This window comes from Mesoplodon bidens (genome assembly GCF_964165515.1).
Source record: "Mesoplodon bidens genome assembly, chromosome: 2".
NCBI classification, from domain to species: domain Eukaryota; kingdom Metazoa; phylum Chordata; class Mammalia; order Artiodactyla; family Ziphiidae; genus Mesoplodon; species Mesoplodon bidens.
Genome location: NC_138177.1, coordinates 48483697 through 48511536, shown reverse-complemented (window position 1 = coordinate 48511536; position 27840 = coordinate 48483697). Strand labels below are relative to the sequence as shown.

General features: G+C 48.4%; 1 protein-coding gene across 10 annotated transcripts in view; it reads right to left on the bottom strand.

Annotated features, from left to right (window-relative positions):
* The window catches only part of NFASC (neurofascin), a 178376-nt gene that overhangs the window by 148420 nt on the left and 2116 nt on the right, over positions 1-27840 (bottom strand). For all 10 annotated transcript variants that reach the window (XM_081225480.1, XM_081225482.1, XM_081225483.1 and 7 more), the window contains exon 2: positions 26399-26486. The gene's annotated coding sequence lies outside the window, so the exon portion shown is untranslated. The remainder of the gene's footprint in view (positions 1-26398; positions 26487-27840) is intronic.

The window sequence follows — 27840 nt, the reverse complement described above, 5'->3', positions numbered from 1 at the left end:
GGATAAACAAAACGTGATGCATACAGATGAAATATTATAGAGCCACAAACAGGAATGAACTGGGAGATTGGGCCTGACATATATACACTAATATGTATAAAATAGATAACTAATAAGAACCTGCTGTATATAAAAAAAAAGTACTGTTTCCTGCTGCAATGTGAATGAACCTTGAAAGCATTATGCTAAGTTGAAAGAAGCAGTCACAAAAGGCCACATATTGTATGATTCCATTTATATGAAATGTCCAGAAGAGGCATGTCGAGAGAACAGATTAATGGTTGCCAGGGGCTAGAGAGGGGAGAACTAGACAGTGGTGATGGCACACAGCACTGTGAATAAACAAGATGCCACAAACTGAACACTTTAAAATGGTTAAAATGGTCAGTTTTATGTTATATGTGTTTTATCACAAAGAACAAAAAGAAAAAAGAGGGCTTCCCTGGTGGCGCAGTGGTTGAGAGTCCGCCTGCCGATGCAGGGGACACGGGTTCGTGCCCCGGTCCGGGAAGATCCCACATGCCGTGGAGCAGCTGGGCCCGTCAACCATGGCCGCTGAGCCTGCGCGTCCGGAGCCTGTGCTCCGCAACGGGAGAGAGGCCACAACAGTGAGAGGCCCGCATACCGCAAAAAAAAAAAAAAAAAAAAAAGAAAAAAGAAGCTGGCAGAGTTTCTATGCTAATCTCTGGCAGGAGAGCCGTATGCAGAGGGCAGTGGTGCTGGCGCCGGATGGCAGCGCTCGCAGGCAGCAGTGCTGAAAGCGTCACAGGTGGGAGAGAAGAAAGGGTACAGGGCCACTGGCCCACACACCAGTGACAGTCACCAAAACCATCAAGCGCACAGTAAATGCTTTTTGATGGGCACTCAAGCCATGTGTGAAAAAAGATCCCCTGTGGTGAGAAGCAGGGACATTTCCCGAGATAAGGCCAGAGGAGGACATTTCTAATTCAGCTGCTTTTCCTGTCAACTCTAATCTCTGCCTGTAGCATCATGACCATCTGATTAGGACATGACTGCTATCTCTTTGGGGTCATCAGGGCTGTGAGCCTATGGGCTGGGGAGGGGGCAGGGAAGGCGCTGTCCTTCCCCTGGAGATAAGACTCCCCTCTCCACCAGCAGCTGCTTGTCATGAGGGCAACCCAGGCCACACTGCTCTGCAAGGCACCCCCTCCCTTCTTTCCCCAACTCCCCGATGGGCTCACAGATGCTCCCGGGGCATATCTGCAGGCCCAGCTGGAGGCTTTAGCAGGAAACTCACACACCAGTCGGGCAGCTGAGGCTGCTCTCCAGCCACCCGTGGCAGCCTCCAGCTTAGGGGTATGTTTTCCTAATCTTTGTGTGTGAGGATTTACAAATTCAGAGAACAGACAAGACCCTTAGCACCAATTACAGGACTAATGACATTAAGTCTTACATGGTTATTACCTACCCAGATCCCTTATTAGTTGTGACAGCCAGTGAATCAGGGGAGCAGTGAATTGTAATACATGTGAAAAATAACTTTAAAAATTCAATGGTCTCGGGTGGTGGTGGTGGTGGGATGAATTGGGAGATTGGGATTGACATATATACATTAATGTGTATAAAACAGATTACTAATAAGAACCTGCTGTATAAAAAAAAAAAAACTCAATGGTCTCTCTTGCTGAGGCTCAGTGCAGCTGTTGGACCTGAGATCCAGCCTCCGGGAAAGACTGGGAGAGAGACCCAGGCACACAAGGCCTGCTGCTGACTTAGTCATTAGCCCAGGCCTCCTTCGCACCTCGCTTTCATTTCTTGCACACACAATGCCAACATTTACTAGGTACCTACTATGTGGCACCATGGAGCCTAGAGTACAGGGGGGGAGTACAGACTTCCTGGTTAGCTGCATGCTTCTGGCATGTTCCCATCCACCGAGGCCAGGAGGAAGGGATGAAGGACGGACTTCTGTAGCCAATGACGGGCAGTGCAAGGATGACTAAGGCAGGGGAAGGCACTGCCCAGCTGCGCTGCTTGAGGGGATCTCCCCAAGGACAGAGGCACAGTGAGTGTGGCAAGAAGTTAATTCATTCCATTTGCTAGGAGACACCAAGGGACAGTGTGAAACAGGCTACAGGAAAAGCAGCACGCAGAGTGCCTGCACTAAGGCGAGAGGCCCGGAAGCTGAAAAGCCGGTGAAATGACCTCTGGAGGGTCTTTCCAGAAAAAGGAGTCAGGCTATGGCCCTGGTCATCCCCAACCCTGGGGCCACACCGGGGTGGGGAAGGAGCTGCTACAGAGTCCCCACACTGAAAGCAGGCAGGCTCCACCCCATAAGAAGGCTCCTGAGACACAAGAAAAATGAGGGGAAGGGGAGGGAGGGCGAGAGGAACCGAGTGAGGAGAGGCTTTGAGAGGCAACTGTCAGGCCAACCACTCAGGAGCCGCCTGTTGCCATGACGACGCCCTCCTGCATGGTATCCAGGAATAAATTACTGATCATGGACACTGCTTGCCTGCCTCCCCAAAGCCCCCAGTGCCCTCTTCAGTGCCACCATTAATCTCCCCTCCTCTACCTATTCTGTATTTGCCTGAAGGAGAGTCACTCGGAAACCAAAGAGGAACCAGGAGAAATCACCGGGGCCCCCTAACCCTCCATCCCCCCGCCTCTCTGCCTCCCTCGTCATTATCACCCTAGCTGCTCTATCCACCTGTTACGGGCTGAACTGTGACCCCAAAACTCCTATGTTGAAGTCCGAACCTCCAGGATCACAGAACGGGACTGAATTCTGGCCTTTTAAAGAGATAATTAAAGTAAAATGAGGTCATTAGGGTGGGCCCAAATCCAATATGACTGGTGTCCTTATAAGAAGAGAAGGTTAGAACACAGAGGTACGGAGGGAAACTCATGGGAGAACACAGGGAAAAGAGGACCATCTACAAGCCAAGGAGAGAGGCCGCAGAAGAAACCAATCCTGCTGATACTTTGATCTTGGACTTCCAGGCTTCAGAACTGTGAGCAAATACATTTCTGTTGTTTAAGCCACCCAGTCTGTGATACTTTCTTATGGCAGCCCTAGAAATACACTACCCAAATAAGACCCCCTTAAAGCCAGTTGTCATTTTGGGGTGTCAAACAGAATGAAAACATCATCTCAGCAGCACAGCCAGAGAACTTTGAGATCCCATGTGTTCACACAATGGGCTTCCAGGGCCCTGAAGCTGGGAGACAGAGGGCACATGAGAGGCAGGACAGCCCAGCCCAGAAACCAGCCAGCAGACCCGGTGCCAGGAAGGCAGGGCCAGTCTGTGCAGGAAACGGCAGCGGTCCTGGGTTCCTCTGCTTAGGATGACCACAGCCGAGTCATCCCACTTCTTGGGGCTCAGTTCCCTAACCTAAGAGAACACAAGGCTGCCCCGAAGGCAGACCCAATGTGCAACAAGGAATGACAAGAGCTAGAAGGGGCCAAGGCCCCCAGCCCAAGGTGAGTGGACTTAAGGCTCTATTGTGAGAAAGAGGCAGCACCTGCTGTCTAGTGTGTAAAACTGTGAGGGGTGGTCTTCAGGTCAAAGGATAAGCACTAGGTGGAGGCCGTGGAGAAACTGGAACCCTAGTGCATCACTGTGGGAATGTAAAATGGTGCAGCCCCTGGAAAAAACAGTTTGGTGGTTCCTCTGTAACTTAAACACAGAATTACCATATGACCCTACAATTCCACTCCTACGCAGACACCCCCAAAATTGAAAACAGGTGCTCAAACAAGTGCACATATACACATTTTCCATAGCAGCACCATTCACAATGGCCAAAAGGTGGAAACAATCCAAAAGTTCATCAACAGATGAATGAATAAACAAGTTATGGTACATACATACGATGGAATATTATTTAGCCATAAAATGGGATGAAGTCCTGATACGTGCTACAATGTGGATTAGTGAAAACTAAGTGAAAGAAGCCAGAAACAAAAGGCTACACATTGTATGGTGCCAGTACAGGCAAATCCATACAGACAGAAAGCAGATGAGTGGTTGCCAGGGGGTGGGGGAGGGGGAAATGGAGGGCAATTGCTCAATGGGTATGGGCTGTTCTTCCGGGGTGATGAGAAAGCTCTGAAGCTAGAGAGAGGTGGTGGTGGCACAACATTGTGAATCTACTAAATGTCACTGAATTGTTCACTGAAAAATTGTTAATGTTACGTCATGCAAATTGCATCTCAATAAATTCTTTTTTTCAGTTAAGCCCTAGGTATATGGGAGATCAGTCTCTCTATCTCGGCGTAGGCTTCACAGACATGTACACTCATGTGTGCACACATGTGCACACAATCAGGGATCGCTCAGCCTCCCCTGCTCCACACATACGCCTTGTCCTGCAGTTAGAGGTCTCCTCACCCTTCCTACTCCCTCTGCTTCCTTATTCATCATCCTCTCTCCTTTTCCCCATGTGAAGTCAGTCAGAAAGAGAAAAACAAATACCGTATGCTAATACATATATATGGAATCTAAAAAAAAAATGGTTCTGAAGAACCTAGGGGCAGGATGGGAATAAAGACACAGACATAGAGAATGGACTTGAGGACATGGGGAGGGGGATGGGTAAGCTGGGACAAAGTGAGAGAGTGGCATGGACATATATACACTACCAAATGTAAAACAGATAGCTAGTGGGAAGCAGCTGCGTAGCAGAGGGAGATCAGCTCGGTGCCTTGTGACCACCTAGAGGGGTGGGATAGGGAGGGTGGGAGGGAGACGCAAGAAGGAGAGGATACGGGGATATAGGTATACGTATAGCTGATTCACTTTGTTATACAGCAGAGACTAACACACCATTGTAGAGCAATCATACTCCAATAAAGATGTTAAAAAATATATTATTGATCTTTTAATGCTGAGCTTAAAGCCTGACTTTTCCACAGAGCCTTCCCCAATGACCCCAGTCAACAATGGACTTCCTTCCTCCCTCCTATCCCCACTGCTGTCTATCGGCTGTCAATGAGGGTCAATTATATTCGAGCATGGAATGGTGTTCCTGAGTCTTTTTCTGCATGTGTAACTTTTGTTCCCACATTAAGATTATAAACTTGAGGAAGGGACTGAGGCGCATACATGTGCTCTATCTGCCAAGCACTAACGCGGCCTCTGTGGTGGTGGCAGAAGCACATTGCTGGAGTCAGGTGGGCTGAGAGCTGATCCTGGCTCCACGCCTCCCTCATTGACTGAGCCTGAGTCTCAGGGGTCCTCATCCAGGCTCCCAGTCAGAGCTCTCCAAGCGCTGTAAGGAAGCTCAAATGTGGCCTTGCAAGTAAAGAACCCTGCACCCTCCAAAGCATGAGACAACGGAAGACACTCTTCATAAAGCACATGCTCCATAACCACTTGATGAGCACAGGGACCTGCCCTGCACATCATCCCCCCAGGGTTCCAGCGTCCCTGAAGGTGGTGGGTCTGGAGGAACAGCTGGCAGCACAGTGAGGCCTGGAGAGGGTTCAGCGGAAAACTGCTTCTCACCAGGGATTCACCAGGGGACCGAACGGCTCCTGCCTGGACAGGGGTGGAAGGTGACCCTGAAGGAGGAAAGACTGGGACTCTGGCTAAATACACCAACTCCTGATGATCCCCACCGAGAGAAAGGAGCAGAAATGCCCCCAGGTAAGGCAGATCTGTGCTAAGCTGGGACTGGAGTTCCTGTATCCCCCAGACGAATGGATGACCGGGGGAGGACTGACCAGGCTGGAAGGACTCCAAAGGGGTTCACCTCCACAAGGATGGCAAAGTGAAAGGAGACACTTGTCCTAGGGAGGCAGCCACAAAAGGGCTAATCCCAGGCTGGCACCCACCCACCTGTCCAAGGGCCCCCTCCCTCCTCAAACTACAACGCCTGCTGGGAATCCGTATGCAGTTTCTCACTGCAGGTAATTAGGTCAGCTTAGAGGATTTCCCAGGTCAGGAGGGTGGGGGAGGCAACGCAGCCGGGCTCTACCGTCTCAGGCCAAGCTCCCAAGCTCCCGGGTGCTGAGCTGGCCCCCTCCCCCAAGACAGGCACTCACCTCCTGGGTGAAGTGTCTGCCACAAAATGAAGCGGCCCAGGTGGGGAAAGTGGAAGTAGTTGAGGCCACCTACACGCAACCCCCACTAGCAGTGGGATGAACCCATGGCCCAGATAGCAGAATGAGCAAGGGAAAGAGAAGTGGCAAGGATTTTGGCTCTTGCCGAGAGTCTGTGAATAGGTTAGACAGAAAGGCCTGGAGGGTGGAGTGAGGCAGCCTAAGGGCAGTCAGCGAACAATCTAGCTGCAAGGTTATGCTAATGGTCAAGTCTAGGTTTTTGTTTTTTTTTACAACTTTATTGGAGTATAATTGCTTCACAATGGTGTATTAGTTTCTGCTTTATAACAAAGTGAATCAGTTATACATATACATATGTCCCCATATCTCTTCCCTCTTGCATCTCCCTCCCTCCCACCCTCCCTATCCCACCCCTCTAGGTGGTCACAAAGCACTGAGCTGATCTCCCTGTGCTATGCGGCTGCTTCCCACTAGCTATCTATTTTACGTTTGGTAGACAGACAGTCAGGAAGTCGGCTTGGAGCCCTTTCAAGAAGAGCAGAAAAGAAGCCAAATCGGCTCTCCGGTGGCCCATCTCTCTCTAGCCCCTCCCCCTTCCCTCTTTCCTATGCCAGCAGAGATCCAGTTGAGAAGCAGGCAGAAAGGGTGTGTCCTGAAAACCCCACTGAGAAACTCATTCACACCTTCACCAACGGGGATTCCCTTCTCACTCTCCAAGTGGGCAAGTCAAGAGCATCAGAGACTTCTCTCAACATGTCAGTGAGATCTGGAGGGGCTGGTATGGGTTTGACACCATACCAGGAGGTATGCACCGTGTGAACACCTGTGTTCAGGACACACACGCACACAGCAAATGCCTCCCTCAGATAGGAGCAGAACATGAAAGACTGGCTCAGGGTTATAAACCCTATGCTTCAATTGGCTTCATCTTAACTGCACCCCAAAATAATATGGGAGCCAGTTACTGAGCCCTGACTATAGAAAGATACAGAAAGAAGGCTCTAGGCTGGGGCTTGGAGAGGCCAGTCAAGTCTAAATGGGGTATATGGAGACACACACACACACACACACACACACACACAGAGGAAATGACCAAAGTTGAAGGGAATTAACATATAAGAATATAAGCTAATGTGATTATGGGGAACTAAAAGCAATCAATTATCTGCAGCAAATGTCCAGGCCTAGGATAGCTTACTTCTGAGCCTGAATGAATGCAGTGGGTACCCCACTTCTAATATGGGCTAAAGGAAATAAAAGCGTTTGTTTTCAGCCTCAACAAAAGAAAAATTAGGAAAGATAATCTGTGTAAAAATGATATGCAATAGATCATTCATAAACCAAATGTGGACTGTAGATTATCTAGGGTTTGGGCTTTCTGTGACATTGCTTCCCATCTGTTAATGTGGTCAGAAAAGAGGCAAGCCAGGCTGGGAGGAAGTGGCATGGAGACAGTGTCTACTGACAGCGCAGAAGATTCTTTAGGCTATGTGAGGCCTCAGGTGTGTCCCAACTCCAAGTCCGAGGGCCTTTCCTCCAGACCAGGCCATTAGCATCTCTTTCAAACATGTAGCTAAAATTCTGATGCCATTGAAGACACGCCAGCCAGCTCACCCAGTCGAGGCATGCCTAAGAGTTTGGTGAGAGCCCCCATGGTGCCACAGCAGTGCTCCCAGGAGTCCCAGGACCAGGCCCCAAACTCATCCATCCCTGGACTGACATTTGCCAAAGACAACTTTTAGCGGGGAGAGCAGTGACCATTTGGCCACACTCATTTCTGAGCCCCACTAGCAGGCTCCAGCCATTGAGGCCAGCAGAGCAGGCCACCATCCCAGGCCTGGGGTCAACTGGCCTCTGCTTAAACACTCCCTAAGACACAGAGCTCACTTCTTGCAAGGCTTCTCACTCCACTTCTTATTTGGAGGAAGCTCTTATAGGGTCAGATGATATCTAATGTCCCATCCAACTCTATAATCCAATAAGTCTAATGGTTAGGAAGTTCTTAGGTAAGTTGGACAGGATGTTGCTTTCTGTAGTTCTGACATCTGGACCCTCAAAGACCTTGTCTAATCCCATTTCCAACAACAATCTAGGGGAAAGGGGGCACACTGTGTCCACCCCCCCCAAACTATCATATTCTCCTGTTCTTCATCATGGTTTTCAGACCCTGCACCATCCTAGAATCCTAGTGTGTCAGAGGTAGAAGGAACCTCAGAAGTTGTTCTTCTTAACGCTTCCCATCTTTCTATCTTGTAATCACGCCAAGGAAATGATAACATAATTTGGTTATTTTTGCATATCTTTAAGTTTAAAAATATGCTATTTTAGATCAGATTATTATTAAAATTTTTATAAAGTGCAGTTTTGTTTTGTTTTGTTTTGTTTTGTTTACGGTATGCGGGCCTCTCACTGTTGCGGCCTCTCCCGTGGCGGAGCACAGGCTCCATACGCGCAGGCTCAGCGGCCATGGCTCACGGGCCCAGCCGCTCTGCGGCATGTGGGATCTTCCCAGATCGGGGCACGAAGCCGTGTCCCCTGCATCGGCAGGCGGACTCTCAACCACTGCGCCACCAGGGAAGCCCTAAAGTGCAGTTTTAACACAATCTTTAATAATGGTTATTACATGCATAAATTTGATTCTCCCCCTTCCCAATTTAGCAAGTCGCACATACTGTCCAATTTAGTTCAGGTTAACTATATAAGAAGAAGCATGATTTGTTAACACATTTTTAGATGGCATATTATATCATGTCAGGCTTGGGGATCAAATTACACTATAATAATTTAATCAAATGTTAAGATACAAAAATAGTCAAAAGCTGCTCTCATATCCTGAAGTTGGAAATTCGTATCCTCGGTGCTTTGTAAGTTTGAAATTTTGTTTCTGCAAGAGAGAAGTATTCGGACTAATTTACATGCACTTCTCTGTTATAGGTGTAAAAAGTGTTTATTCCCAGTAAATGAAAATCCACTTTAGGTATATTTATCACTTTTTTTGAGTATTAGAAACATCTTGATGTGCTATATAAAAATTCTGGTCAAATGAATACAATCTGGTAACCATCATCTTCTGGCAAATTTGTAGAATTATTATTATTGTGTTCCTCATTAGCTCTGTGACGTTCCATGTTTCCTGTCTCCATCCTGTCTTCCGGTTCATTATGGATAAACTCAACAATAGATGACTAAGAAGAGAAGCAAATTAAAAGTCTGAGGGCAAAAGCACCCTGCAGTCAGCAGTGTTCAGAAGATAATATTGTACCTAATCTCCTCGAAGTCCTCACACCTCACACGCTAGGAGAGCCCCAGTCTGTCTCATATTAAGGAGGAAAAAAATGGAATAAAAGTATTAATTGATTAAAAACAGAAATGAAGGGGCTTCCATGGCGGCGCAGTGGTTAAGAATCTGCCTGCCAATGCAGGGGTCACGGGTTCGAGCCCTGGTCCGGGAAGATTCCACATGCCACAGAGCAACTAAGCCCGTGTGCCACAACTACTGAGCCTGCGCTCTAGAGCCCGCGAGCCACAACTACTGAAGCCCACGTGCCTAGAGCCAGTGCTCCACAACAAGAGAAGCCACAACAATGAGAATCCCGCACACCGTGATGAAGAGTAGCCCCCGCTCGCCGCAACTAGAGAAAGCCCATACGCAGCAACAAAGACCCAACACGGCCAAAAATTAACTACCTAACTAACTAACTAAATAAGTAAATAACAGAAATGAAGTCAGATGACATTTTAACCACTTGAGAGCCCCCAGAGTTTTAGAATTACAGGTTAGGGAACAGGTCTTGTTCAACCGTCACCTTACCCACTGCTGCACTGAATTTTTTAATGAAGAAACTGAGGTCTACCGAGACGGATTTAGCTGAGGTCTCCTGGTGAGTCAGGGCTGAGTGAGGCTCAGTACCCAGTCTCCTGACTCTTGAGTTCTCTCCTCTCCCTGTGCAGCCAGCAGTGACAGGATGGCTCCCAAGCCCATTTGAGGGTGAGGCCCTGTCAAGGGACCAGACCGGAAGAGAGGGGAACGAGCTGCCACCAAATGCAGACTGTCCTGTTTGCCTGGTTAGGCCGCACAGCAGCAGGCACAGCTCTTTTCCCACAGGATATACGTGATAACTGTTTCTTGGATGAATAAATGGAATTGTAGCAGGGCCAGGATTTGTATACCTGCTTCTCCTTCTCACCCCTGGGTCATGCTGTATCTGCTCTTGTCCCCTTTCCACAGAGTTGGGACAGTTTCTATCCCATCAAGAAAGCAGCCCCTCACGACCCAGCTGCTGGCACCTCCCAGAGGATAAATGGACCAGGACGTGGTGTGGTCCACCACGCTGGCATAGTCCCTTCGGACGGCTCCAAAAACAATACCACAGGCTGGGTGCCTTACAAACAACAGAATTTACTTCTCACAGTTCTGGAGGCTGGGAGTCTAAGACCAGGGTGCCAGCACGGTCAGGTTCTGGCGAGGACCCTCTCCCGGTTGCAGACGGCTGCCTGCCTGCTGCGTCCTCACACAGTGGAAGGGATGAGCTAGCTCTCTGGGGTCTCTTATATAAGGGCACGGATCCCATTCATGAGGGCAGCACCTTCCTGACCTCATCACCTCCCAAAGGCCCTACCTCCTAATACCATCACCTTAAGCATTAGGTTTTCAACAGAAAATTTGGGGGGAACACAAGCTTTCAGACTATAGCAGGCTCACACTTGTGAAAATGAAACAGTTGGATCAGCGGTTCTTCAAGTGCGGTCCCTGAACCAGCAGCAGCGTCACCTGAGCACTTGTCAGAAATGCACATTCTTGGGCCCCACCCCAGAAGGCCTGACTCAGGAACTGTGGGGGTGAGGCCCAGCAACCTGTGTTCTAAGAAGCCGCCCAGGGGGCTCTGATGCAGGCTGAAGTCTGAGACTCACAGAGCTGCCTGTGTTTAAGGTCCCTTGTGGCTCTGACAGTTTCTATGGCAGCCTGGATAACGAGACAGTGGTCTGGAAGACGATGGTATCCAGGAACGCTGGCAGAGCTCTCGCAGCACCAAGTACTCTTCTGAACAGCCCACGTAACATGGCGTAATGCCCCAGTGGAAGCCAATCTCTGCAGGGAGGCTCAGACGCAAAGAGTTGAGGTTGACGGGCCCAAGAGTGAGGCCACATCCGCCTACTCAGTGGCTGCTGCCCTCCAAGCCTTGTTCAATAAAGCCCCAAAGGGAGGCCTGAGAAGCAGGCTAGAGGCAGACACCAATCCAGATGTGTGTAAACACACAGCATTTACCCAGGCCAACGGGTCTCCCTGGGCCACACCTGCCCTCAAGTGCTCTAGGACTCTCTTCCCAACGTGTCAAACCTGACTTTTGTACTTTGAACAGTGCAGAGTCGTTCAAATAATGGCTTGCACGGTGTTACTGCTAATTATTTGATTTACTAACAGCTGGGGCAGGGATGATAATGTTTCTAAGTTTCAGGTGAAGATCAGAAGCTAATAATAAAAAATAAATAAAAAAATAAAGATCAGAAGCTAGGCTGTAGCTGGGACCAGGAATGAAACATCCTGAGAAGGAGCAAAGGACCCTCCAAGACCCCTGTCCTTGTCCTCTGTCCCCAACAGCCGACTTCTAGCAGTAACTCTCAAACCAGGATAAGATCAACTGAAAACACGCACATCAAATCTTAATGGCTCTTATTTCTAAGTGATTGGGGTTTTTGTTTGTTAATTTTTTTCAAGTTTTATAACTTTTACCTTTATAACCAGAAAACTAACATTTAAGAAACATAAAATGTGGATTTCTGTACTTTACTGTATATATGCTTTACTTTAATACAAGTTATTAAAAAAAATAATGACAAAGGGGATTGTATCCAACCCACTGAATCTTTCTATCCCTGCTAAGAGGTAGCGTCAGTTCCTGGACAGGAAGGATAAGAAGGACAGGATGAATTCTCAAGACTTCCCTGGTTGGGGCTCTGGGTCCCTGAGTCTCAGTGTGTCCCTCTGGGAAATGGGGAAATGATCACTGTTTCCAGTGGGTTAATGGGAAGACAAAGGCAGAGCCAGAAATGAGTCCCTAAGACCCAGACTGCCCTCCACCTGTGTATTCATCTTCTTATCAACAACATAGCTGAGGCTAATGCAATTGTGTTCCTCTGGCTCTGGAGGGATCCTGTGAGCTTCTCCCTCAGAAAGAGACAAACCTGACAACTCCCACCACTACTCCTTACCCCCCATGCCTACTGCTCATAGGGAAAGAAGCAAAATACAAAGTGGTTGTCTTCAAATGGAGACAGAAGCGCATCCGTCACCAGGCCAGGGAAGAGTCTCTCATAACCTACTGGGTTTGTGGAATTTTCTGGAGAGAAAAGGTAGAAGGGGGTGGGGAGTGGCAGGAAAGAGTCAAGTCCTCTACAACCCCCCGACTTCCCAAGTGCGCCAGAGGGTAACCGACACAAAGGAAAAGAGGCTGGTGGACTTTGGGGGAAAGAGCGAGTCGGGACTGTCCCCTGCCTATGGAAGTCAGCAGCCCAGTGGGAAAGAGAATTCGGCCTGGCCCTCCCCCTTCCCCACTGTCTCACACCGGCATCTGGGGTAGGTGGCTGGAGAGGCGTGGGGCAGCAAAGGTGCTCTACAAGTAGACGGTGGTGAGACAAGTTTGGGCTACCAGCCGGGAAGCTGGGTTCTACTCCTCACTTTGCTATTAGGTTGTTGCTAGCTTTGAGCGAGTCCCTTCCTCAGGCTTCATCCTCCTCCTGTGCAAAGTGAGGGACTCCCCAAGCTCAGATGTCTAAGAAACCCATGAGATACTAAGGCTTCCCCATAACCGAGGAATCCATCAGCTGGTCAGACCTGTGCCTTTTACTCCAGCGGGAGGGAACAGGGTGGTGGTCAGGGTTACAGTGGACTTTCTGGCAGGGAAGGATCTTCTCAGCATTCAGAACACCGAAGGTTAAGAGCTCAGGAAGATAGAATCTGACTGGAATCAGAAGGGTCTGAACTGAAGCCCCGAACACACAGCTTACTAGCCGAGCGACCTCAGAAAAAAGCCATCAAGCTCCCTGTGCTTCCCTTTCCTTGCCCGTAAAGCAAGGCCACTGAAAATACTTCATAAGTGAGTGTGGAGTGAGACGCCTATTAAAAGCCCATAGCACGTAATAAGCTCTGAGTATCTGGAAGCTGCCATTATTCTAACCTCACTCTTCCTATTATTATTACTACTGCTGCTGCTGCTATGACAACAACCAGGGATGGGGGAGGTTACAGGCGACTAAATGCCTAGAACCCATGACCATAGTACACTTCCTGTCCTCCCACTGGTGGTCAGGCTGATAACCAAGGTCAATTTACACACATCTGAAAGAAGAAAACCACAGGGGCTCCCAAAAGACAGTCACATATCAGCCTTGAGTTATCTCCTCCCAGAATGAGTGCCCAGTAGAGAAAGAGATTTAGTTTTCAGGAAGCTTAACACCTTCCTTCCCCCCCTGCCCCCCAGCCCTACACACACAGAGCCAGCAGTCTTCCATCAGTACCATGGAGAATTCTAGGATAGACTGGGGCAAAGGTTGAGCAGGTGCCAGCTGCCCAGCTGCAGCTGAATATAGGGCTCAGAGCAGCCTACACAAAACAAATTAAAACTGAACAAGCAAGCTAGCCAGCAGCCACATAGCCAGTGGTCATGCAAGAAGACAATGGGCTCTTCCCAGGCCTGGCCACCAAGTCCCGTGGCTGTTGAGACCAGGACTTGAAACGCTGCCAGAGCTGGGAGGGTGCAGTGATGGTCACATGGTGTTCTGGGCCAGAGCTGCTTGAACTGCTCTCCATCCTCCTAGGGATCCAGGGCTTGCCTTATGCTAGACACCAGCTGAGACCTGTGTCCCAGGAGAAGCTCAGGAGAGAGCTAGACTGGGAATCCACAGGTAGATAATTTGGCTTGACTCTGCTCTGATTCATGCTGCTTCCTGAACTAGTCACCCAACTCTCTATGCTTTGGTTTCCCCACCTCTACAGTGGAAATGATACATTAGCTCAGGGTATTAACTTGGTGTGGCAAGGGTATGATAAGGATACAAGTAAATTACAGGAAGCAAAACGAGGGAACTGAAATGGCTTATTATAAGAAATGAACTCCCATACTCTGGACTGTTACGTGGTCTCACTTCTACCTCTGTTTCATTGATTAACCTTGTGCTGATTTCCTCACTGTGTCTGTGCCTCAGGAAAGTCACCCCTTTCTCCCCACCATCCTTTTTCCTTACAGGTGTGGCGAGCATGAAATTAGAAAATTAGGGCTTGAGGATAACTGGATTGTCCATTTCTTCTGAATTTCTACCTCCTCCCCTTTGGAGACACTCCCTAACGAGCTTGTTAGGAGCACAGAAAGAGTAAGAGCTCCGTCTTTCAAAGCTCCACTCTGCATCTCCTCCTTGAGTCTTCCAAACTACCATAGATTAAAATGAACTCTCTCTTAAACTCCAAGAGCTATGTGGTCCAAACCATACATTTTCATTTATTCTTTATTACTTTGTGTAATTAGTCATCTTGACCATGCATGGATGCCTGGTACGCTTGCTCAACTAGAGTGCAAGGTTTCTGAGGGCAAAGATTGCCTTTCCTTCTCCACTGTAATTCTCATAGTACCTAGCACACAAATAGCACCTATTTGAGGCTCAAAAATGTTTTCTGATTGCTCCCCAAAGTTGTTAGGTGTACTTGAATAAGGCAGGGCATGAAGCTACTATAAGGAAGGGAAGGCAGGGAAGTAACAACAGCAGCTCACTTTCATCGGCTACTTGTTATTTGCCAGGCATTATGCAAAGGGGTTCATGTGCATTATCTAATTTAATCTTCACATATCCATGCAGGGTAAGCACTATTTAACTCCCCAGTTTACAGATGAAAATTAGAGAAGATTTAAGTCATTCGCCAAAGATCACACAACTAGTGAATAGAGAGACAGACTGGAATCCAGGTGGCCTGATTCCAGGCCCTTGCTCCTGCACTATCTTCTACTTGCAAGACCAGATGCATGCCCTTGAGTATTCCACACTGGGAGCTGAGAAAAACAAACCTGGGAGGGCAGAAAGAGGAGGAAGAAGATAAATAATCTGGAGCAAAAATAGTCCAAGCCATCAGAATATCTTTAGCCACCAATGAGTAGTCCTTGGCCTGTTTTGGTCTGTCCCCAACATACCAGCATCTGGGTAGACCCCAGATGATGTCACCAGCCTGTTGAGAAACAAAGCATTCTTGCTCTCAGAAGCCCCCACTGTAACTTTTTAGGGTGCCATCCAAAAGCTTTCTCTTTATTTTTCAAGGTTTAAGAATGCAGAAGGGGCTTCCCTGGTGGCGCAGTGGTTGAGAGTCCGGGACACAGGTTCGTGCCCTGGTCCGGGAAGATCCCACATGCCGCGGAGCGGCTAGGCCCGTGAGCCATGGCCGCTGAGCCTGCGTGTCTGGAGCCTGTGCTCCGCAACAGGAGAGGCCACAACAGTGAGAGGCCTGCATACCGCAAAAAAAAAAAAAAAAAGAATGCAGAGGAACCATGGGATGTGTTCAGAGAGGGCCTTCCCAGTCTGACTCAGAATGGGGCCCTGACCCTACTCCCGCACCAGCCTTCCAGAACCTTCCAGAAGGATCCAGCAACACAGCATCATAGTCTTTTACTACATCTCCTTTTAGCTTGACTTCCCCCTAACCTGCACATTCCACATTCCCCAATGTCCGTGCATCATGAAGGCCCCTGCTGCTGTGAAGGCAGCCAGATGAAGAAGGAAAAGAGCCAGAGACCTGGGGCCCACCAGCCAAACCCACCCAAGTCCCAGAAGCCCAGTAGGCTCACGCTGATTCCTAAACTATCCAGGACAGGTTGTGCTGGAACAGCCACCGTCCGCGGGAGTGAAAAGATAAAGCACTAAGACCCCAGACCTCTACAGTCAGATAGGGTATTTAACGGTGTCACACAGACAGGTCGTGGGTGGCCAAGCTTCCAGGTGATAGGGGATTCATTGTTGAGCCCAGGCCTAACTGGAAGTCCTTACTCTTATCAGAGGGGCAGCATGCTGACCATGCACAACCAGAGATAGGAAACAGAGTTCTCAGAAACAGAAAACCCTAGGGACACTCAGAGAGAAAGAGAAAGGAAAACCAAAATAGAAAATGGAGATTTAGCAGAGAAAATGTTGAAGCAACACAATGGATAAACACTCTGCACTTAACAGTAAACACTAAACAATTCATAAACAAAGCTTAAGAGGGGTCTGGATGCTGTAATACTACTGGCTTTGATACAGGAAAGCAATATCTCAGCACAGAATTTCACGGAATGCATAAGAAAAAAAATCAGCCAAATTGGAACACAGCAAGAGGACGAATGTAGACCAGATACATGAACAGAGAGTTAGTCATTTCTCAGTGAGGAAGCAGAAATTTATATCCAAAGGCCCAACATGGGATATGTGTAGTTGCCTGTGTCGTCATGCTTGAGTTTCCTGTCCCAGTGAAATATATATATATATATATATATATTTCTCTCTCCCAGTGTGGATTCTGTCTCAGCTAACATGTGATGAGATCTTGAGTTAAAGAACTCTTCCAGGTAAAGACAGATAAGCACCTGGACTAGGTGGATCCCTCCATAACTGGTCAGACCGTGCAACTTAGCCCTCCCCGCTCTTTTACTGAATAGCTTAGCCAGGATGACTTCTGCCAGGATGTGTCCTTGTCATAATGGCAGCACTGCTGAAGCTAGAGAGGTGGGCAGAACAACGGACTTGGGATCTCCTCTCAGGGCTAAATCTATTGGAGAAGACCCCCCCCCCAACACACACACACCACAGGATAGGAGCACGAGTACCCGATGATGAAAATATTCTGTTGATGTTATATGTGTGGATGAAGGGAGGCTCCTGGGATTGTCCCCTTTTATGTTCCCATTTTCTTTTAGCACCAGAATGAAAGGTAAACCTCGGTAGGCAAAACAGACGAGAGCTGGGTTCAGTGGCTCTGTCAAGCAGAGAGGGGACTGCAGGACAGATGGTGATTCTTCTGTGCGGAAAGCGTCACAGCCTCCGCCTCGGGGCCTGATGAAGACTCAGAGCAGTGGTTCTACAGTGCCTTGTGGGCCAAGACTCAGAAGACTTCGGTGCCATTGGACCCTAACGTTCCCTAACAGAAGACTGGAGTTTCGGTGTTACCCAGACTCTTACCTCACTCTTCAATACAAGTGACTCCCAGACACAGAAACTTCTCAAACAAGGGACCATCAGCCCCATGTTGGAATTCAGAGTTGCCCATTTGGGTAACGAGCCAGGATTAGGAGACTCTGGAATCAGATCCAATCCCAGCTCTGCCACTTAGAGCTATCCTACTTTGGGCCCATTCTGAGCCCCCATTATTCCATGTGATGGATATAAACATCTAGTCCAAGGTTGTGATGAATCAGTGAGATGACAAAAGCCAAGCATCTAGCATAGTCCCTGACACAGGGCAGGTGTCCAGTCAACAGCTCGTCCCTTAGTCCCTGGCTGTCCTGTGGACAGAGGCACACATGGTGGGACCTGGGAGTGTCTGTAGAACAAGGGTTGGAAGGCCAATACCTATAGCTCAGCCAGCCACGTTTAAAATGAATTCTTACACAATCACTTATCTGTACAACACTAGCATTTATAGAGCCCTCTCTCCTATATTATTCTTATTTAAATAGTCTTATTAGGTAGGCATTATTGTCCCCAGTTTACAATTGAGAAAATTAAAGCTAAAGAAGCTTAGATAACTTGCTCTAGTCCTTTCAGATCCCTAATCCGTCTGGTTTTCAGATCCCTAATCCAGTGCCCTTTCTGCCACACCACAATGGAATAATCATCCATTTAATATATATTTCCTGAAAGTTTACTATGTTCTGGGCATGGATCCAGGGACTGGATACCCACTTGGACTGGTTCTAGGAGTAGCACTGGTCTGCTCTAAGCCAGCCACATTCTTTGATCCCTCACGGCTGGTGGTACATCCATGGGAGCAGTGGCCAGAGTGATAAAGCGAGCCAGTGACCACCTTCATGCTGACTGAGGACAGCCGTGGGGCAGGGCTGGTGAGGTAAGGCATTGTGTGCCTTCAAGGCACTTACCATCTCCTGGGGTAAGGAAGGAATAGCCAGGTGAAAAGCAGATCAGAGGGAGGAGAAAAACCATCCAGAGAGCCAGTGGTTCTCAGCCTGAGCTGTATATAAGAATCACCAGGAGGACCTTTAAACATTCCTGTGCCGAGACCCAACGCTTAGAGATTGTGAATTATTTGGCTTAGAGAGGGTCCCAGCATCAGCACATTTAAAATCTCCCCAGGTGAGGCTAACTCGTTGCCAGGTTGAGAACACACGTCTAGGGCCTTGCCAATCAGAGTGTGCTTTGCTCACTGGCAGTACTGGCATTACCTGGGAGCTTGTTAGAAATGCAGACTCTCAGGCCCAATCCAAACCTACTGATTCTGCCTCTGCACTTGAACAAGATCCCGGGTGACTCATGTGCTCGTGGAGGATGGAAAAGGGCAGGCTCCTCCCTGTGAGTCAACCAGAGAAGTCCCTCCCCAGCCGCAGCTGGGAGATGCAGCCCACCTGCTCCCCACCAGGCAGGGCACGCCCCTCGAGAGTACAGCAGGGGCCTCAGGTGACTTCGGGGAGCCACGTCACTAAGCTCTGCTTCTCTTGTCACCTCCAGGGCCTCACGTGAGCCTGCATCATGGGGCTCCAGGTACCAGAGCTGCTGGAGTCCCAACAAGCCCCTCTGTGACCAGGAGGGAATCTGAGAGCAGGACCCTGTTACTATTTCAGTGACAAGAAAAAAAGGAGTTTCTTCCCCTTCCACACAGTCTTTGCCCCCACTCCCCCTCCCCCCTCTCCGAGTGTCTTCACCACAGAAGAGGCAAGCTCAGGACAGCAGTGCCTCAGCACAGCCCCAGAGAGACAGTGAGCTGCCTGATCCACCATAAAGGCAGCACTGTCACTGCAGGCATGGGGGTGGCTGGTACCAGCTAAGCCTCATGAAGGAGGGAATCCTCAAGAGAAGGCCAGACAGAGAGACACACATAAAACGACCCTTCCAGCATCCTGCACCCCTCCCCCAGCTCTGTATCCCTCCTACCACTTCAGTCTTTGTTTCTGTCTATCAGTTGTGTGTGTGTATAATTTTTCACACATGCCTGCCTTTGCTCTCCCATTAGACTGAGATCAACCATCCCTGGCTCCTCCTTTGTCACTGCCCACAGTACCAAGTACAGAGACTTATGCCCAGCAGGGGCTTCATAAATATTATTTGTATTCATGCGCACACATTTTCTAGGAGTCAAACCGATAGCTCCAGGCTAACAAAGAGCTACTCAACAAGCAGGCATTTATTAAGATTATCAGAACACTGAGAGTCTATGGAAGAAAACTGTAAGGCATGGCTTCAAAAAGCACACACTCTGCTTTAGGAAACCAGACTTATACATAGAAAGCCTAAGACCCGAGACCCAAAGAAGTCAAACGTGTTTAGGATATGTGCACTGGCACATGCCTATACAATGGAAATTTTCTACTCCAGTCTTTTGACAGGTTATTATTACTTGCTTATTACTTGGCATTTTAAAGCATTTTCCCCCTCTGGTATCTCTACCACTGACCCACATCCCCATCCTGGGCCACATCCCCCATACCAGGTACACAAGATGAAATGATGCCTACAGTCAGAAAGGGAGATGGATCAAGACCAGGAACTTCTCTCTGCTGGATGCCCACAAACATCTGACGTAACAGCACAAAATCTGTACCCCACCTCACCACAAAGCCAAGTGCCCAGGGCCATACACACTGCATTGCTTGCCCACTCAAGGTTCCAAAAAGTCTCGGATCAGGTCCCTGGGACCAGAGCCAGAATCCAAGGAGCCTTCTCCCTGTCCTTGGAAGGAAAACCGCAGTGCGTCATGCATGGTTGTCCCCACTGTGACAATAAAAAAGGGCAAAACTCACGGTCAGGCGCGGACTTTCAGTTCAGATTTAGCTTGGGGTTTTCTCCAGCAATGTGTCAAACTCATCCCCATTCAACAGTCCATGTTTACTCTAAGTCAAAGAGGTTTAGGTAGGAGGGACAAATATGCAAGGGTAAGTGCAAATTGCAAGGATTCTGACATTAGAGCTGTGCAGTTTAATACAGTAGCCACACATGGCTATTTAATTTAAATTGAAAATTCAATTCTCAATCACATTAGCCACATTTCAAGTGCTCAATAGCCACATGTGGCTAGTGGCTACCATGTTGGACAGTGCAGATACAGAACATTTCCATCATCACAGAAAGCTCTACTGCACAGCACTAATGTTGAACATTTAGATGTTTCATTTGAAGCAATGAGTAGGGTCTTCTGGGAACTTTGGTTGCTCTCTCCAGCACATTGCTTCTTTCACAATGAAAGAAGCAATGTGCTGAGAGTCTCATGTAAATACAAAGACTCTAAGGCAAAATTTATAGGGCTACAAATTGGGCCATTTTAACACGCATATGTGCACACACATGGTCACTCCTTCTTTTTTTTTTTTTTTTGCGGTACGCGGGCCTCTCTCACTGTTGTGGCCTCTCCCGTTGCGGAGCACAGGCTCCGGACGTGCAGGCTCAGTGGCCATGGCTCACGGGCCCAGCCGCTCCGCGGCATGTGGGTCTTCCCGGACCGGGGCACGAACCCGTGTCCCCTGCATCAGCAGGCGGACTCTCAACCACTGCGCCACCAGGGAAGCCCGGTCACTCCTTTTTTTTTTTTTTTTTTTTTTTTTTGCGGTACGTGGGCCTCTCTCACTGTTGTGGCCTCTCCCGTTGCGGAGTACAGGCTCCGGACGCGCAGGCTCAGCGGCCATGGCTCAAGGGCCCAGCTGCTCCGCAGCATGTGGGATCTTCCCGCACCGGGGCACGAACCTGCGTCCCCTGCATCGGCAGGCGGACTCTCAACCACTGCACCACCAGGGAAGCCCCCGGTCACTCCTTTTTCAAAGGGTCGTTACTAGTTTCCCCCAACCCAAACTTTTGCTTTCATCACAAGGATTTGTAAGTCAGATCCTGCAGACCAATTTGCTGCCAGAAAGCCCACATGCTACCTAGTCCTAGCCAGAACAGTTTTCCAGATCCCTTTTGGGTGGTTCCATGCATCCCCTGGCTTTACCTTTTTTTTTTTTTTTTTTGCGGTAGGCGGGCCTCTCACTGCTGTGGCCTCTCCCGTTGCGGAGCACAGGCTCCAGGCGCACAGGCTCAGCGGCCATGGCTCACGGGCCCAGCCACTCCGCGGCATGTGGGATCTTCCCAGACTGGGGCACGAACCCGTGTCCCCTGCATCGGCAGGTGGACTCTCAACCACTGCGCCACCAGGGAAGCCCCCCTGGGTTTACCTTTTAACCTGGCATCACCAGGGAGAAAAATCTTGCAGATGGCAGCTCAGCACCCTGGACAGCGACAAGCTCCCGACCAGCCGACAAGCGTTTAAAAGTTCCAGTACTCCCCTTTTCTCCAAACGCCCTTCAGAAGCAACTATCCCCAGACACCACTGCCTGTGAAGGGATTTCCCATTCACTTCTCCTAACACCACAATCTTGTCTTTAGAGCAAGAGCAAGCTCAGCTAAGAAGCTTAAATGCTCCTCACCAAGACAAAGTCCAACTCCTTAGTCAGATTCAAGATTCTCTGGAGTCTGGCCCCAGCTGGTCCCTCCAGCTGTACCTTCCACTGCTCCAGCCTGGCCAATTCAATGCCTGAGTGTAAGTTCCCTCCTTTAAACCTCTGATTATGCTCCCTTACCCCACCAGAAATGCCATTCCCTTACCTTTATCTATTCAAATCCTACCCATCCCTAGGGACCCAGACCAGCCCGTTTCACTTCAAAACCTTCCCAAAGGACTTTAGTCTACTTTGATATCCTCTCTTCTCTGACATCTCAAAGCATTTCTAGTTTAGATCATGCTTTAAGGAACTTGATTACATACCCTCCGGTACAATTACTAGGTTCATATATAGTGTTTAAAGTGGCCTGGTATGTGGAAGAACTGACTTTGCCAGAAACTAGCCATTTTGATCAGTAAAATAATGATCTTAGACTAAACCATCTCTAACATTCGATGAGTTGAAGATTCCCTCAAAACAAGTTGCCACCCAGAAGTGTGCTCTGCTCATAATAAAGGCTTCAAAGACTAAAGAGCATTGTGTAAAAACAAGCCAAGGCACAGCTCAGAGCTGGGATCAGCCAGAGAGCCCTGGTTTAGCTCCCAACATGAGTCACAAAGGCTTCATTTCCACTCAGTGTGTGACGATGATCAGAAAGAGATCTAGTTTCTGTCCTTGCCTACGTCAGCATAGGAAAATTGCCTGTGGCCTCAGAGGCATTTTCCTTCATAAAGAACATGTCACCTCCAACAAGTGGAAAAATACCACACAATGGGTATTATAACCATGGCATTGTAACAACATCTCTCATGCAAACATGCATGGATAGGTCAACCAACACCTGACAGCAGTGTACTAACTCCATTACTAATTATGCATAAGCCCAGATAGACTATGGAAAATAACAAAAAGCATAATCTTTGTTGGTGCCCCGAAATAAAACTCTGACTAGTCTTACAAGTCAAGAGGTTCCAAGGAGGAGAGAGAACTGACTTAAAATTTCAGCTCAATATTCTACTTCTTGTCAAAGTGATAGTTATAGTACCTCCTCATGTTTAAAATCCTATTCTCAAAGCATTCAGTTTATGGATCTACATACAATAGGATACAGGGATGACTCTTTCCCTCTTGCACATGGAGAAATTAAGGCCCAGAAATGTTTAATAACTTTTGTACTGCAAATAAAGATCACACTAGAATGAGAATCTAGTTGGAATAATTTCAATAACATAAGCAGCATGCACACACGAACACACATATACATGTACACACACACATTCAAAGAACTCAATAATATAAAGCGATGAGGGCGTTCCCTGGTGGTCCAGTGGTTGGGACTCGGAGCTTTCACTGCTGAGGGCGCCGGTTCAATCCCTGGTCAGGGAACTAGGATCCCGCAGGCTGCCGAGCAAGGTCAAAAATAAATAAATAAATAAAAGTGGAAAATAATATAAAGGGAAGAGTTATGAAACTCACTGATCCTGGAACTGGAAGATTCCACTAAATACTTGCAAAAAAGTGCCAAAGCAAATTGGCCAGCATCGGTAAAGAAGGAACTCTCATCACTGGGAAAAGTCCTTGGAATTGCTCTGCCAGCCATTCACTCTCATCCCAGAAAGTCATAAGATCTGAGAACAAAGTTTAGCATCTGGTCAACCCACCCCAGTTGGCCTAAACTGGATCCAGGAAAGTGAGTTCAGCATGAAGGCCAGAATCACCCTGTCCTAAGCCCTTCCCCAAGCCAACCATCCTAAGTGCTCGGAGAGGGAAAGCAGTGAGACCCCAGTATGATCAGGCTAGAAAAGTAAAGGTTCCATTACTCAGGATCCTCTATGACTATGTCTCAATATACTGTTCCCTCACCAGGGAATTACACGCACCCACCACCCAAGCCATGCCATTTATTCATCATGACTCAAACATCCCCTGCGCACGTGTGCCTTTGAATCTGCTCCTCCTCCAGCAGCTCTGACCATTAAGTCTTCAAGTCTTGAGGTCTCAGGACCCATGCAAGAGGCTTTTACAGATGATCTAAGCCCAATATAACCTCCTGTCATCCTTCTAGCATTTACTGTCTGGAATTAGCAAATGTTTCTTATTTTTGAATATATATCTCTTATCTCCTTTAGGGTGGAGACGAGGTCTCAGGAGCCTCAATTGTGCTCCAGAAGATGGCGCAGTACCCCTTACCCACGTTCAATAAATGTTTGGTGATGATGATGAGAGTGCTAAGACCTCTCCAGAGGGTCATGTCACCTAAGGACAAAACTAGATATGCAACTATGTCCATGGGGCTGGGTGGGGCAGGCAAAACGAGCCCCAAAGGGAAACCTCCTGGCGGACAACTGCTCACACAGCCTTCCTCCAACTTCAGTGCCAGGGGCTTCCTCATTCTAGGACTGAGTCAGAAATCTTCCCTTCCTACCCTTGAGCCACTGATCCCAAGCTGTTTATCTCGTTAACTCTGTTTATTGTGATCCTGGTAAGAGGTTCTAAAGTCCTCCAAGCCCCTCTCTAATTAAATTCATTAGAACAGATTGGGGCTTTCTTTCTGCATCTCAGAAAAATTAACAACACGATTAGCATCATAATGGCGGGGAGAGGGGCTGCCGGGGAGGCCTTTCAGGAGGGGCTGGCCCAGTCTGGGAAGGGAAGAGTGAAGAGGGGCGGTGAAGGAGAAGGCAGATGCTCAGGCAGCTGCTTCCCGGAGGAGGGGAGCTACAGTAGTCAGGAAGGGCTGACGACGGTCTGAGGGGATGACCCCACCAGGCCCCAGGCATCCCCACTTTTTCATGGCTTTGGGGAGAGGAAAGGCAAGACAAGAAATTAATCAATGACATGAACTCCAGAGACACAGGCTTCTGGGACTAGAGACTTTTAGCAATCTTCTAGTTTTACAGAAAGAGAAACACATTTAAACTCTGTTAATGATGGGGCTGGAAGTAAAACATAAACCCCTCACGGTTTTCATGAAGGTGTCCTTTTCTATAAGGTTGTACTGCAGGAACCTGGGGAAAGCAGGCAGGGTGAGGCAAGTCACTTCTTTCCCAGAGAACCTGAACCCATCCAGTATTTGCTTAGACCCCTGTGGGTTCCCTCATCTAGAAAACTCTCATCTTCCCTTCCTTATTAAAATTCTACCAATTTTTCAAGGCTCAGCTCCATTCCCACCCCTCTCTGAAGAGCAGCTAGCATTGGTGAATGTTTACTGCCAGCCAGGGAGGGTGCTGGGCCCTTCACTGCCTTATCACATTTAATCCTTATTATGGCTCTGCAAGGTTCATATTAATACTCCCATTTTACAGACTGGGAAACTGTAGCTCCTCAGCCAGTAAGGGAAAGAACCAAGGTTTGAAGGCAGGTCTGTCTGATGTCAAAAGCTGAGCACTTTCTGCAATGCCATGTCACCTCCATACTGAGGCATAACTCCTTCCTTTGCAATTTTACTGTCCAGGGTCTGAAGACTTAATTATACAATGTCTTGTATTATTCCCAAGGGTTTTCACATGTTTCCATCTTATTTCCCCTATTTGAAAGCAGGAACCACATTTCTGTATCCTTCAGAAGGACACAGTAGGTACTGAGAAATGCATGCTAACTGAGCCCTTCTAACAGATTTTCCTAGAGAGGCTCGTACGAGTGGATAAAACATTCCAGTCCTACCAGGGTCAGAGAGATCACAGGAGACGAGCATGGGCTTTGGTGTCAAACTAATATAGTTTAAATTCTAGCTCTGCAACTCACTGTTCTATAATCTTAAATCACAACCTCTCTGGGTCCGTTTCATTATGGGTAAAACCAGAATCCTAACAATACTTTTTTTGTAGAGTTAACCCTTATGAAGGTTAAATGAGATGATGCATATCAAGCATATAGTAGGGTGCCTGGCACATAGTAAGCACTCTATAATGATGACTAATCTATTATGCCACTTTTATTTTTCCTAGCTTGTCTCAAAACCTAAGGAAAGGAGGGTAGTTCAAGAAATCTCAAGCTGGCTGGCACAGTTTGACCAATATCCCAGGTCAGCAAAGCTCTGGAAGTGCCTCCTCAAGCACCCAGCACAGCCATTAGCTCCCAGAGCCCTTCCCTGCAGCCCCAAGGACCAGGCCATATGCATCTAACATCTGCCCTTGCAACTAGGCCTGGGCCCTAGCTGAGCATCTGGAGTAAACGCTCAAAAGTTTGACATCAGGCTGCTCTAGCCAAAGCAGGGGTCTAGCCAAACAGTGTGGTACAATCATCCCAGGCCCTACAGCCCACTGGGCCCCCTCAGCCATGCTCTTACAATGCCAGGAATCCGTTTACCTCCAGTAGAGCATTTTTTTGTACCGAATTTTAATTTGTTTTCATTTCTGTGTCTCTCACTTGACTTACACACCCAACATCTAGCGTAGTTCCTAGGAGATTTTCAAAGGCTCAGGACACACTAATGAAATGAGCTAAATCATATGTGTAGGTGGGGGGGTGGATTCCTCAGACAGGTGAGGCTGGCTGTCTCTATCCTTAGGCTCTTTCCCAGTTCAGCTATGGATGTTCATGGTGACCTGTGCTCGAGTGTAACTTTTAAGGATTCCCCTGTCACTATCAACCTCCTCTCCCTTATCTGGACCTCTCTGATGACTCCCACCTGACTCTGACCTCCCAGAACTCCAAGACCCTTCCACCCATGTCAGAGCTCACAATATTTTTACTCACCTTGTTTCTGAGCACATACCTGAACTTGCTATTTCTCCATCAGCCCCCGGGCCTCTTTCCTCTGACTCACTCTGACATTCTAAGCATATTCTGACCACACTTTGCCCCTAAAATACAAAGTGTGGAAATGTAATGGCAGAGGAAACAGTAATGGCAGAGTTGAGTAGCCTTGATCTTGTCCCCGAGTTCCCCCTTCAGGCTGAAGCAGTAGCCAGCAGGGTTCAGCTGCACACAGAACATCCCCTCTTCCCCCTCAAGCTGAGGATCTGGTAACATCTTGCATCTTACCTTCTCCCTCACCTTCTCCCTCACATTCAACTTCCATGTCAGCCCTGAACCACCATTCTGACAACATCAACCAGCCCTCTTCCTAGCTGTGGAGGAGGGGGGGCTGATGCCACTGGAGTGAAAGATGCTGCTGTTCATCATCCCTGTCCCCATGTCCTCACTCAAGCTTATCTATGTTATTTGTCTGATTACTTGTCTCTTTCATTACACTGGCAGCCCTGAGAGAGTCTTTTGATCTCTATGATCCCAGCACCTAGCAGAGCAGCACACTGTAGGGTTTAATTAGTATTTGTTGAATGAATAAGTATGTAACCAGCCTTAAATTCCTCTTACTTCCTTCTCCCTTCTTCTCCCAGGCCAAACAGACTGAAGACTGAACTTCTCTGCCTCTCTCTTTCTAGTTTCCTAAGAAATTCTTTTTCTAAAGACTAAGTGATGATCCTCACACCCCAGGTCTTGGATGGTCTTGGAGGAGAGTGGCACCAGGGGAAGGGAACACATTGCAACAACAGAGTGATGGGAGTCTTGGAATCCTGTCTCTCAGTCACTGCAGAAATAGGACCACCTTCTATGCCTCGCCCCTTGGATATCCAAAGCCAGAACCCAACCCCTAGATACCAGCTACCTCTTCAATGTACCCCTGAAAGATCCAGCCTGGCCCCATAAGCCCAGCCTGCATCAGCCCACAGGGAGCTAGTCAGGTCTTGCTCCAGCTCTGCAGGGAGCTGGCTTCCCTTTCTGTGTGCCTCAATGTATCCCTGCTGTAGCCTCTGTGATGTCAAACAAGGGATGAGGGATGAGATGCATTGCACAAAACTGGGAGATGTGTACATTGTTATCAGAATCCCCCACTTAAGCAATCAGCATTTCAACGTCAGGACCTTCATCCAATCAGCTCTCAGAGACGGCTCCAGGTGATGCCTCCTCCCTGGGCCAGGAAAAGCTGGCAGCTCTGGGAACGCTGATGCCAGGGGAAGCTTCCTGCCCCACCCCCAGTCATGATGGGAGGGGCACAGAATGTTGACAAAGCAGAGGACAGCCAGTCCCCCAGCTGCACACCCGCCCCTCCACCCCTTGCTGGGCACTGCCTGAATCCCATTCAGAGTTGCTGTTCACGAGCTGAAGGAGTCCACTCATGTTTCTAAAGTGAGGGAGCCTTGCAGAGAAGGGCCA